The sequence below is a fragment of the Pantherophis guttatus genome, chromosome 2 (assembly GCF_059756535.1).
Source record: "Pantherophis guttatus breed Tessera chromosome 2, ASM5975653v1, whole genome shotgun sequence".
Lineage (NCBI taxonomy): Eukaryota > Metazoa > Chordata > Lepidosauria > Squamata > Colubridae > Pantherophis > Pantherophis guttatus.
This window is the reverse complement of record NC_142064.1, coordinates 112203495-112215268: the sequence shown is the minus strand read 5'-3', so window position 1 is coordinate 112215268 and position 11774 is coordinate 112203495. Positions and strand designations below refer to the sequence as shown.

The window sequence follows — 11774 nt, the reverse complement described above, 5'->3', positions numbered from 1 at the left end:
TACTTTTCAAGATTGTAATCAGTGATTTGGGTGAAAAGATGGAGGAAACGCTTGGCTGCAGATGACACAAAATTGAATGGGATAACTAATGCAAAAGAAACTGGCCACGCGGCGCTCATACTTCATCTTTGGAATGACACAGGGAGGATTTGTTAGAAGGGTTTAACACCTGAAAGGATGTTGCTCAGAAGGTTACTGAAGAAGGCTTCAGTGAATTTGTTCAAGGGGATGCTGGATAGCCTGGGATGCTTTAATCTGAAGTGCTACTTGAGTAGCACGGTGGACCTGAAGACCCAAACGGCCCTTCCAATTCTGATTTTACCGGGTGGGGGGGACACGTGTGGGGGGACGGGATGATAATCTGAAATAGACATGTCTCTGCTACCTACCAGAAGGACTGAAAAGCTACTAGGCTAGAGAGTATTTTCCTCGTTTCAAAACGAAGAACGGTTTTTCCAAGCCCCTTTTTGATATACAACAATTCCACTGACAAGGAATGCAACCGATCGAGAAAATTTAACCCTCCAGGACTTCTTCGCGTAAAATGCAAAGGTCAGAAGACGGTACGCTCTTCTCCTGGTGCGGGTTAGGAACGGGAACTCTCCCGGCCACTCGTAGCCCGCTGAGGGTGGAGTCAGCCAGACCCGCTACTTTCCCCCACCCCGTCCCTTGGCCCATGCAACAGAGGGGGCGCGGCCTCATCGGGCGGGGGTGGAGTGTCAGACAGTCGCGGGGTCTCTGCTGGGCAAGTCCGCTTCGTTGGCAAGGAGCTCGGCTGGAGCTAGGAGCGGCGCACCGCAGGCGGGAGAGGCCGTTAAGGTACGCCGGCCCTGTTGACCAGTCCTGTCCGATCATCTTAACTGCTCGGCGCGAAGATGCTCCGCTGCTTTGCTTCTTGCCCGCAAGCTCCCTCCCCTCTCTCAGCTTAACACCGCTTCTTCCGAGGCTTCTCCCAAATTCCGCGCCTCCGCTGCCTTTGCCTTTCTTCCCCTCCCGCTCGAGTCTGAAAAATGACTCCGCGGACTGAGGGTCCCAAAGCGGCTCGTGAGCGGGGACACTTCCTCCCGCTGGTTCCCCTGGCTCGCTTGCGCCTCTGCTCCTTTGATCCCCAGCCGCCTTTCCCTTGACTCGTTGTCCCCGCCGTCGCCTCAGATCGGCCTCGATTGCCTCGAGTGGCTTTTGAGAAAGCGAGCTAGCGAGTCCCTTCAAACTCCAGAGAAAACCTGTCCGCTTGCCTAAATTCTGTCCAAATTCCTTCGCCGTGTAATGTAAGCACGTTAGTGCTCTTCCCCGCTGCCATCCCCTGAGCTGGAAAAAGAGCCGAAAAGGATAAACACCATCTGTACATCCCCCCCCCGCCTCCTCCTCCGCCTCCTCCTCCTCCTTTGATTCGCCTCTCAGTGCCTGTTTTTAGGCTGGAGAAAGGCGGGGCGGCGTAGTGTGGTCATCTACAGCTGTTTGCCATTAGAGTGAGGCGCGCGTTCGCTGTGAACGGGAACGCTGGTGTTTAAAGTTGTTTTCCCCCGCTCTCTCTTCTCTCCTTCTCTCTTTCTTTTCTCCCCTCTTTTGCTCCTCTGCCTGCCAGGCTGATATTGATAACATTGCATTGGGAGGTCCCAGAGTGGAGAGATATCTTGGATTTCTTGGAGTTGGCTGCCCCCAAGTGGTGGGGCAGGAAGACCATTATGAACTCTGGAGGTGGATGCTCAACAGTGAAGGAAAGAGTGCAAAATAAGGAGGGAGTGGAGCAACAGGCCAGGTTCCTGTTAACCTTGCTCAGGGCAGCGAAGGAGTGGGTGCCTGCTGGGTCCTCCCCTCCCAAAAAAAGCCAGCTGGGCAGTAGGAGTCACTTGGAAAGACTGTGACTTTTGCTTCTCAGTTAATTTTGGATAGCTGTCTTGAAGGCAAGCCGGATAGCCATATGCCCCATCCAGTGTGTGACAACCATGATATTAGAGATCTCCCTTTGTCACCGAACCTGGCAAAACTGGCCAAGGATGACTTCCTTTTCTAGAGCAGTGATGTCCAGAGCTCTAAAGCTTAGCTAAGTGTTAGGCCCCCACAAGGACTAGTCCATTAGCCAGATGGCTACAGTTCTGCAATCCTTTCAGGTGTTCATGAAAAGCATCCTGGTTTGCCTTTAAATGTGATTTTTAAAAAATCTAAACAACAGCAGCACCCATACTGTGTAATAGAGCTATTTTTTACCCTTCAGTGTAAATTTCTATGCAAAAGAATTTCCTTTCTAATCTGTAGTGTAATCCCACTGGATTCCTGGGTTTGTATTAATTTCATGAAAACATTTGCCATCTGAATAAGGCTAGTTGTTTATTTTGTAGAGACCATTCAAAAGGGTGGGGCCTGCCAAGTGTCTAAGCACAAGGTGGAGTGGAGTGTTGTCTCACTCTCTAATGTGATGCTTGGTGGAAACAAGTTCCTTCAGTGCATTTTGAAGTGATCTGTGTGATCATCTCCATACTGAGATTTATCTGTAGGGAGAGTTAAAAAAAACTAGATATAGTAGTTGCAATCGTATGAATGAAGTTGCACCCCTTTTTTCATGGTCATGTATCAACATGCATAAGAAAAAGATGAGATTTGGTTGCATTGCCATGACCACCATCTTGACCCTCTGCTCAATAGGCAATGCCAATCATGAGTGCAGTTAGAAACCACTAGAGATCAACCAGTGCTTTATCCAACAGACCAAAAAGAAAAATCATTTAGTAAGTGTCTTTCTAACTGAGTAAGGAGTTACAAAAATTCCCTGAACCAAAGGGAAGAGTACAGTGCTAGTATCCCACTGCTCCCTGTGGTTTCAATACATGCCATGTGCATTTGGTCATTTTCAGGAAAACTGAGTCATATGTATAAAAGGAAAACCATGTTTTCCCGAAAATAGGACCCTGTCTTATATTTTTTTGAACCAGGAAATAAGTGCTTGGCTTTATTGCCATACACTCAAAAGCCCGATTGGGGTTAAATGTTGGAAGTGTCATCAACTACCAGGATCATATTATCATATGTGGTGGACATGTCTAGAGCTAAAAACTATTGGATTAAATTTAAGACTTGGTTGGAGGAAATGATACATCAACGTATTGAATTTAAACCAGAATTGTTCCTACTGTGTATCCTATCTGAAAAAAATAGCAAGGAAAAAGTTTATCTGATAATACATGTAATAACAGCTGCAAGGATTGTCTATGTACAAAATTGGAAAGCGGAGAAAATACCTTTGGAAGAAGAAGTAATAAAAAATATCTTAGATTGTGCAGAAATGAACAGATTAACTTTGATGATTAAAGATAGAGAAGACTCAGAATATTTTAAAATATGGAATGATTTTTATTATTGGTTGGAGAAGAGATATAAATGATTAATTATATAAATATGTAAAAATATGTGATGAGTTGAATATTATGTTAGTGATGAATTGATATTGTGGACTGGATAAGGATCAAGATAGAAGTAATGACAACTATACAGAAAAAGAAAGAACTTTGGAAGATAACACCGAGATGTCACAGGGAAGAGAAAACTGATGTATTAAATGTTTGTTTATCTAAAAAAATGAAAAACTTTTTTAAAAAAGCCCGATTGGGCATAAGCTCAATCAGGGGATGTCTTATTTTGGGGGAAACAGGGTATATAATTTCCCACTGGAAACTGGGGATGGCAGGACAGGTAGTTTTTCAGGCAGGTGCTCTTCCCAACAATTGCAACCACAGTACAGGTTTCATGTAGTGTTGCTGGGAGTAATCACTTGCTTAAAGGCAGACAGGAAGTCTGATTGTGCATGCTGCACAGATTTGTTTTGTTTTATTTTATTTTGCAAGGATTGTGAAATTATCTAGAAGAATTAAGATTATGTTGCTGATAAGATTGTTGCTGAAATCCACCAGGGAGCTCCAAATTCAAATTACAAAGGGAAGGCAGGAGTTGTTGTGAATGGAAAAATGGCCCCATCCCAAGCCCACAAGGCTCCACCATCACAAATTGCTAAATTGAAGAGTTGCTATGTGAGCTGTACTGTGTCAGAGCTGGAAGGATGTCGGCTTGCTTGCCCAAGGAGGACAATGTTGTAGGAATATAGCAGGGCCATGCTGATGCCAGATTAGGGCAACTGCTCCATATTGAGAGGTCCTTGCTAAAGGTGCGAGATTTTGTAACACTGCGGTTTTCCCTAAGTGGCAGTTTACAGAGTAAATTTAAAAAAAAAAATCCATTCAGGGATAATTGTCACACTGAGGCTAATCCTTTCTCCTCTCATAAATTGTGTTTGTGGAACAAGGTTACTTTCCTTCTTCAGGATTTCATGTTCTTGAAAACTTTGAAAAGAAAACTGCCTGAATTTTGCTCTCTCCTCTTAAACCCACAGCATCTGATGTTATAATATATTACATTTATCAGGTGATTAACAAACAATTATGTGGGTTCATGTGGCTATAAGATTGTAATTGGAGGACCCCAGTATATTTATGCTAGTAAGAATTTCAGCTATAGATATTCAATCTTCCCCCAAAGAGTATAATACAGAAAGAAAACAAAAGGCTTTTGGATTCTCAAGCAATTTTCAAATAATGCGTTTGCAGAGTATTTGACAAGTTGATAATAATAAATTCGCAGGGCAGGAAGCTTCTCTTCCCAATAAGTTTCCTAGGAAGGAGATGGTGGGACCTCAGAATTACATTTGTTCATCTCTGGTAATAACACAGGTCTTGTCCCATTTGAAAGGTAGCAAAAAAGTACCTTAGTGCTGCTGGGGAAGGAGAAGTAGAAAGCTTTCAACCTACTGCTTAGAGGATAGTGAATATTTCACCAACAGAACAGAAGGGAAGAAAAGACAGCAAACTCAAGGCTGTGTTTGGGAAGGATACAAACAAGATACAGGGGAATTGATCATGTTCCACCTCCAGTGGGGTATTATAATAATCAGAGGTCATAACACCACAAATGACTTCAGGCAACAGCAATTGACCCTTCAAATAACCTTTTGTGATGCACTTTTATTCCATTTCTGATCAATATTCAATTCTTTTCTGACATGCTTGCTTGGTCTAAGCCCCAACTTTTCAAATTTTGCCGTTATTATTTTCCAGGCTGTCACACCTCTGTCTCCTAGAACCACAAAGGAAAAAACTCAATTCTTCAGGTAATACACAATCTCCATCTGCAGAACTCTCTCCCCAAACCTCCCTATGAACAAAACATTGCCTGCAGGACATCCTGTAGTTCCAAAGTTGTTGGCTGAAGGGCCTCATTGTATAAATGAGCTCTGAGAGTTCAGCAAGATCAAACAATTCACTCTTTCAAGCCAGATGGAGTCACTTATTAAAATGCAATACCCTCCCTCCTTTTGCCCTTTCCCCACTGTGGGAAGATGTTGGGGTATGGCCAGCATAATTTAACCTTTGCTAAATTTAAATTAGCACTTAATCTCACATATCCACTTTAGTAACTTGAAGCATAGAGAAAGAACCTTAATGAACAATGCTACGTTCTCCACAACACCTTCAGTGTCAATCACCAATTTGTAGTTACTTCTTCCTAGTCTTGCAATACATTGGTGCAGTGCTTGTGGCAAAAAAATGGGAATTCTTTTGCACATTCTTTCAGTTATTGCTCTGAGCTTTAATCATTTAATTGTGGCTGATCAATTAATGCTTGAATTTCAGATGATGTGGGTCTTCAGAAAGTTGTTCCTTTTATGCTATATAGTGCAGATTGTCTGTCTTCCCAAATGGCCTCTTACATAGGCAAGTCACAGAGTCTCCAGTCCTTAGAAATCACGAGCAGCCTGATTTGTAACTGACTTTTTGGGAGGGGGCTATGAGCAGCAGAGCTAAATGTAATTAACAATTGTGTTTTGGTTTTTAAAAGCATAAATGGCGGGTGTGGGTACCCAATGTGAATGGAAACCTAGGAGGGTAAAGAAAAAAAATATTTAACTGTGTTGCCCTTGCAATTCCAACCTAGAGCAAATCCTTGGGTTTGCTGTTTTGTTTTGTTTTGTTTGTTTAATTACAAAAATTATCATTTGTATGAATGACATTGATTGTACCTAGTTTGGCTCTGAGGAACAGAGCCTATGCACTCTTTCTGAGGTTCATTACTGTAAGTATCAGCACCCGCCTAGCAAGAAGCCGCCCTCTTCTGCCTTAGTATAGTGTTCTGAACACCTAACCATCCTAACCATGAGCCAGAAAATCATTGGCATCCAGCACTGGCCTGAAGCCTGTAAGGAAAGACAGACTTTCTGGAAGACAGCAGAGACTTGAATTGTAAAGCTCTTTTAATTTTTTTCTGCTTCTTATATCCCACTGAACTGCAATATAGCATTTATACAATGTTTTATCTTTTTAAAAAATTCTGCCATCTATCTTAACAGATCAGTACTGATAGGATATACTGAACTTCTATATATCTGATTTTTCATCATCATTTTCCCTCCTCCACTCCTATTCATTTTCCTAAACATAACAGGTCTGTGAGCATTTTCTTTTTTTAACCACAGAATTCTGGAACTCCAGAAATCCTAGGCTGGAAGTTCTTTTCTAATAGCAAAGAAGCATTATTAATATATTAGTATTTTGTTAGTTTTAAAAATAAAAAAACTGCTTCTATTAATTAGCATTGTTCAGTAAATTAGCTAAGGCAGATTAATTCATAAAATGAGAGAGAGGGAGAAAGAGAGAGAGAGTGAAGTCCTCACTTTCTCAGACTTTGGGCTCATGAGAAGACAACAAGAACTGTGTATGCAAGTACAGAGATACACGTCTGTATTAGTGGGGCTCTTTCTGTTTTGAAAGCAAAACGTTAACAGTTAGGCAGAGGTGAGATGGACAGTTTCTCTACATTCCAGAGTCCTATGGTATTTTCTGTTTCCCCTGCCAATGTATACATCTCATGTTAAGGCCTACACCTCTCCAGTCCTGCTGGACCAGACTAAAGTGTGTTTATGCTCAGAGACTAGCTATGAAAGTTGACCTATATTGTCCTGGTGTTTGCTGAGGGATAAAACTGACGTTCAGGCTCTCCCCCATTTGCTCATATCTATCTATATAAAAGTGAAATACCACTCACGCATCATCACAAAATCTCCAGAACCGTAAAGCCTACAAACTTGAAATTTGGCATGTGTGTTCCTCTTGGCTTCTAGGTGCTCACTAAGAAAGGATTTTTCGAAATGACCATCAGATCATTAGTATTTCTTATATTATTATTAACATGGTCTGATGCTAAGGAGTTAGACGTTCTACTCCCCCTCCCCACCTGAAAAGAACTCTGCTGCCACTTGGGCATGGGCATGGCCAGCGCATGACTCACCTGGCCTGCGGCTGGGAGTTTAGACATTCTACTCCCCCTCCCCACCTGAAAAACGATCTGATGCTAAGGAGTTAGACTGAGGGAGAGAAGGGATAAGATAGGAGAGGCCTCTGTGGGGCAAGTCTGAGGGAGAGAAGGGGATAAGAGAGAATCAATGGGGCTAGCCTGAGGGAGAGAAGGGGAGAGGAGAGGCCTCTGTGGGTCAAGCCTGAGGGAGAGAAGGGGATAAGTTAGGAGAGGCCTCTGTTGGGCAAGCCTGAGGGAAAGAAGGGGATAGGAGAGAGTCAGTGGGGCTAGCTTGAGGAAGAGAAGGGGAGAGGAGAGGCCACTGTGGGGCAAGCCTGAGGGAGAGAAGGGGATAAGAGAGGATCAATGGGGCCAGTTTGAGGGAGAGAAGGGGATAAGATAGGAGAGGCCTCTTTGGGGCCAGCCTGAGGGAGAGAAGGGGATAACAGAGGATCAATGGGGCCACTTTGAGGGAGAGAAGGGGATAAGATAGGAGAGGCCTCTTTGGGGCCAGCCTGAGGGAGAGAAGGGGATAGGAGAGAGTCAGTGGGGCTAGCCTGAGGGAGAGAAGGGGAGAAGAGAGGCCTCTGTGGGGCAAGCCTGAGGGAGAGAAGGGGAGAGGCCAATCGTAACTACTCATTAATTTTCAAGCTGTAAGTGTTGATTTATCAAGCCCAATCACATAGTTTTGCAGCGGAGCATGGGTATCCAGTTAATATATTATATGTATGTATCTATAAGTAGAGGAGCAGGGAAGCTTCAGTTTAATGTTCTCTGTTGATGCTGAGGGCTCCATTGGAAGAATATATCTGGGTGTGTTTTAGCAAGAGCTCTTGAGCTCTTGAGAATAATCCTGTTTCATTAAGAATATTAAGTGGCTTATTTTCTATCTCTAAGCACTTAGCTTCAGACTAGCATTCCCAACCCTAAGAACCAGGCAGCTTTAGCAAATCTTTTTGAAATAATTGAAATCTCAGTATATGAAGGGGGGGGCTTATGCCATGATCTGAAAGATAGGAGAAGGCTGATTGAGAAGGGCAGACTTTCAAGGGAAATCCACCTAACTGCTGGGCTTCCAGACTTTGCATACAAAACCTAATTTAATCCATGTGTATGAGTGAATTCGTAAAGCTTATTCTCTTTTAGAATCGTCAAAATCCAGAAATCAAAGCTAAAACCAATTATAGCACTTTGCTGTATATCTTCTTTCAAATGTTCAAGGATTTTTTGTGCTGGAAAATTGATTGCATGTATATTCAGTTAACATTTTTGTCATATAGAAGTTTGTCTGTTTGTCGGTTTGTTTATTTATTTATTCAATTTTTATAGCTAGCCAATGACTGTGGGTGGCTTACAATTCTAAACTTATGAAACTGTAACTCTAAACTTATGATACTGAATAGCAATAAATATATTTTGTAAAAACCCACAGACAAAACCATGGAGAGATAGACTTGAATATCATTTTAGAAGCAGACTGGAAAGTAGACAAGCCAGATTGCAGCTAACTGCTCCAATTCTTCCACTGCATTATATTGCTTCTTGTAACAGGAAGCCACATCTATTGCATAAAATAATGTTCTAGTCTCAGTCTCAGACATTAACCAAATCAATCCTAGCTCAGCAAAACAACTAACATGAAGAAAGAAGTCATGCCTTTTGCATCCCTGGCCTAATAAAATGTTTGCCAATTCAACTATGATAAATTCAGCTACTTTTCATGGAGTTCAAGAGTGCATAGTCCCCTTGCCTTGGCTCTGAGGCATCCTGCTTGCTACTTGCTGAGGAGATGTGCTTGGAGCCTCCATCTCAGGTTCAATCCTATGCAAACACTTTTATGCCATATGGAGGAGGAACCTGAGGAAGGTAAATTAAGTCTGGCTCCAATTGGCCCACTGCTTCCCATCTGGCCTCTAGGCTCTGTGGCTATATGTGAGGAGAAGGAAAGATAACAGGTATCATCACCCCTGGGGGCCCAGCATGAACCCTTCTAAGGCAGACACATAGCTGTGGCTGCTGTTAAGTGTGGTGGCGATGCTCTTCAGTGTAAACCTGTGCAATGCACAGGGAAACAGTAAAGGGGAGAGGAACACAGCACCCTGCAAGCCAATCAGTCATCAGAGGAGAAGAATCCCTTTGCCTTTCCTCCTCCTTGTTTTCTTTTCTCTGACACCCACAGCAGCAAGTAACAGTCACCCTGGATTATTGTGAGAGCAGTGATATTAACGCAGCATACATTCTTCCTGTGTTAAGGATGGGAATTAAACCTACCTTGTGAGCTGCATGAACAAGCTTTTATTCTTACTAAAAAGTATGATTTGCTGGAATCTCTGGAAATGCAGAATTACCTGCATCTCTTAAATGCAATATTGGGCACAGTTTTTCAGGTACAAGCCAGGCTTAACCTCCACTGGATGAAGATGATGCCTGGGTAAGATAATTTGGTGCAGATTGATTGATTGATTGATTGATTGATTGATTGATTGATTTATTTATTTATTTATTTATTTATTTATTTATTTATTTATTTATTTATTTATTATATTTCTATACCGCCTTTCTCCCGTAGGACTCAAGGTGGTGTACAGTCAAGAAAAATATAGACACACAAACATCATAAAATTGCTAATTAAAATTATTACTTAGTTTGGTCAATTAAATAAAACCCAGAATTAGATCACATTTAAAAAATCATTCACATGTTCATATGTTTAGCCCCGCCTGTTGGAACATCAGGGTCTTGAGGGCACGGCGGAAAGCATGGAGATCAGGGATATTCCGTATCTCCGGGGGCAGTTCATTCCAAAGGGTTGGAGACCTCACAGAGAAGGCCCTCCCCCTGGGAGTCGCCAGTTGACATAATTTGACTGATGGTACCCTGAGTAGTCCCTCCCTGTGAGAACGAACTGGTCGGTGGGAGGCTATTGGTGGCAAAAGACGGTCTCGTAGGTACCCAGGTCCTAAGCCATGGAGCGCTTTAAAGGTGATAAATAACACCTTGAATCGCACCCGGAAGACCACCGGGAACCAGTGCAGCTCACGTAGGAGAGGTGTTACATGGGCGTAACGAGCTGCACCCATAATCACCCGCGCGGCTATGTTCTGGACCAGTTGGAGCCTCCGGATGCTTTTCAAGGGGAGCCCCATGTAGAGAGCATTACAGTAGTCCATACGGGAGGTAACTAGGGCATGAGTGACCGTGCGCAAGGCGTCCCGATCCAGAAAGGGACGCAACTGGCGGATCAGGCGAACCTGATAAAAGGAACCCCTGGCCACGGCCGTCAAATGATCTTCTAAAGATAACCGTGAATCCAGGAGGACACCCAAGTTGCGGGCCCTCTCTGTGGGGAGCAAGATCTCATCCCCTATTGTCAGTGATGGTACCAGCTGACTATACCGGGACGCCGGAAGCCACAGCCACTCGGTCTTGGAGGGGTTGAGTCTGAGCTTGTTTCTCCCCATCCAGATCCGCACGGCCTCCAAGCAACGGGACATCACAGCAAGGGCATCATTGGGGTGGTCTGGGGTGGAGATGTATAGCTGTGTGTCATCAGCATACTGATGAACACTCACCCCGAAACCACGGATGATCTCGCCTAGCGGTTTTACATAAATGTTGAACAGAAGGGGTGAGAGGACTGACCCTTGCGGCACTCCACAAATAAGGTGCCTCGAGGTCGACCTCTGCCCCCCTGCCAACACAAACTGCGAACGGTCAGAGAGGAAGGAGGAGAACCACCGAAGCACGGTGCCCCCTATTATGCAGATAACAGCAAACATGGCAAGTTGTAAGATAAAGTCCAGCCCAGCAGTCACAGTGAATATCAATGTTTCAGTGACATTTTTTCACCTCATTGGGCTGCCCCAGTTGTTGCTATTTATCCAACAGCTGCCTAGTGCTGGCCTTCCTGTGGTCTATATGCACTTACCCTTCCTCATTCCAAAGTGATGATGGGTATCAGGGAACTGGGAAATTAGATCTTGCTTCTTCAGTTATTTGTCCTCCAACATCTAACAGAGCAAATACATATTTTTACATCTAACAACTTCAGTATCACAACCATATCTTTCCCCCAAGGACTTCCAATGCTGCCAGTAGAGAGTTCTCCCATCCTGTTTCCATAACAGTGTGATGGAATCTTTTATATTAAGAGAACCTTCGCTAGTTCTCTTAACATAAAAGCAGGGAGAGGAGAGATGCATTCATATTTGAAATATTCTGTTACTGTAACCTTATCATATTAGCATCCATAACATTGGATTCCTGATCTGGACTATCCAAAGGCTGACATGAGCACTTGCATTTTCTGTACTCAGTTTATAAACCTTTTTCCCTCTCTCAGTCAAGTCTGCAGCTGACTTTCCACTGATCAAGATAACAGGGGATCTCTAATGTGATAGTGGTGGGGTCCCCCCCCCCAAGCTTCACCTTTGTCTCT

General features: G+C 43.5%; 1 protein-coding gene across 5 annotated transcripts in view; it reads left to right on the top strand.

Annotated features, from left to right (window-relative positions):
* Positions 1–683: 683 nt before the first annotated feature.
* KANK2 (KN motif and ankyrin repeat domains 2) overlaps positions 684–11774 on the top strand; it is a 101595-nt gene continuing 90504 nt past the window's right edge. The window contains exon 1 of one of the 5 annotated variants that reach the window (XM_034437794.3): positions 684–819. The gene's annotated coding sequence lies outside the window, so the exon portion shown is untranslated. The remainder of the gene's footprint in view (positions 820–11774) is intronic. The other 4 variants (XM_034437797.3, XM_087886520.1, XM_034437796.3 and 1 more) reach the window with 4 other exon arrangements.